A 1,890-nucleotide genomic window follows, 5' to 3' on the forward strand; every position below is an offset into this window, starting at 1 on the left:
AACGTAATCTCCCACCAGATATTAATACATCGAACGACAATAATCAATAATTCCAATATCACCAACAGCATTACCGATAATTATTCTAATTACCCAAATTTTTCGTCTCATCAAATGGCGTATTATTTTATAAAAATATATTTTTGAAAATGCGCACGAGTCTCTTGGAACAGTGGAATTGAATTTATTGTCTCCTTTGAGAAAATCTCGAGGCGGAAATAAACAGAATGAATGTACATTTACCCAAGGAAATATTTCACGATCTACCGCATACGGTAACACACCGGTACCTTCTTCTCAACTGACTGACCATTTTGAATTTCCGGCTAGTTGAGCATCGGACAGCCACTGGTATATCGACTTTCAGTTACAGTCCTCAAAGGAAACCGCAGTGCCAAATGCAAAAGCATGAGATGTACTGTCTAATGATGTGGTTTTGACTGACCCGTAAAGTACAAGTCATACCCATTACATTTTTCTTCAATTAAAAAAAAAAAAAAAATTCATTTCAATTTTCAACTCCAATTCCACCCCATCAAATCCCTAATTAATCCCGAATTAATCCCGAGTTAATCCCCAATTATCGTCTGACTCAATTTTATAAAATAATTAAATGCAATATTTAATTTATTCTCAATAATTATTGTGTATATATATTTTAGGGGTATGTAATGATTTTTTAAAATGGCTGTGATAAATTGAATTCTCGAATTGTCAATAATTGTTTCGTCCTAGATCGTCTAGATCGACCCTCATTTAATTATCACCGAGTACTTTGATAAATTAAGGAGAGATGGTATTCGGTGATAGGTAATTATACTAGCAATGTTGAGTAACGACATGGACGTCCAGAAAGTTTCACCACGCGGAATGGAATGTCTTTATGAAATAGCAATGCTAGTTAATTGAGGCATTTCATATCCGTCACCTTTGAACCCTTCAACAACGCAGACAGCAATGATCGTTTCATTATCTAAATGACATTTACCCCATTAAAAATCCCTAATCAATAAAAAATTACCAAATTCATTCAATTCCAATGATATCAAGAAAAAAAAAATCACATCCACAAATTGATTAATCAATTCAGTACCAAAATAGCGAACCAGAACACGCAAATTTTCTTCGATATCTCGTAATTAAAGGGACATATCAATTTTTTTGATAAATCATTTTTTATGGAAAAACATGAGAGCTACAAAAAAGATATCAACAAAAATATCGATATTTCCACTCAATTCCAAGATATCAGCTGAAAACCGACCAAGAATCGAATAAGAAGAAGAAAGCAGAAGAAGAAGTTCTCAGTGTTGTCATGGAAAACATCGAAAGTTCAAAAAAATTGACACTGAATACATTTAGGAGATGATAAGCCCGATAATTCACTCGGGTATGCCTTTTTCGGTTAAACTATTCGTGTTCGTGATAAGTTTCCAAGTTATCGTAACATTGTACACAGTATGATGAACGGTCTCGTGAGTAACGTTCAACCTACCCCTTTCAACCATCATCGCGCCCTTTCCCACCCATTCGACTCTCTTCGGTGCTCATACCTTCGATTCCAAGGCAACTTGTTGCACGACCTTTACCCACCCACAATCTAACGCCCTCCATTTACAAGTCAAGGGAATATCAATTGTATTTATCACTGACCAATTCCACCGAATTTTAATCAAATCCTTCCATCACCTAAACATCTCCCGTCATTTCCATTAAAAAACTCACCGTCATTTAATTATTTTTAGATCAATCAAGCAATCAATAATAATAATTATTATCATTACCGATAAGATTAATTTTCGTTAAAAGATATAAATTTAAATTCGATGTCGATAAGAAAGAATAGAATATTTATTTTTTGGATGGTGCAGCAGGAATGAAAAAAAAAAA

The sequence above is a fragment of the Fopius arisanus genome, unplaced genomic scaffold (assembly GCF_000806365.1).
Source record: "Fopius arisanus strain USDA-PBARC FA_bdor unplaced genomic scaffold, ASM80636v1 scaffold00041, whole genome shotgun sequence".
In the NCBI taxonomy this organism is placed as follows: domain Eukaryota; kingdom Metazoa; phylum Arthropoda; class Insecta; order Hymenoptera; family Braconidae; genus Fopius; species Fopius arisanus.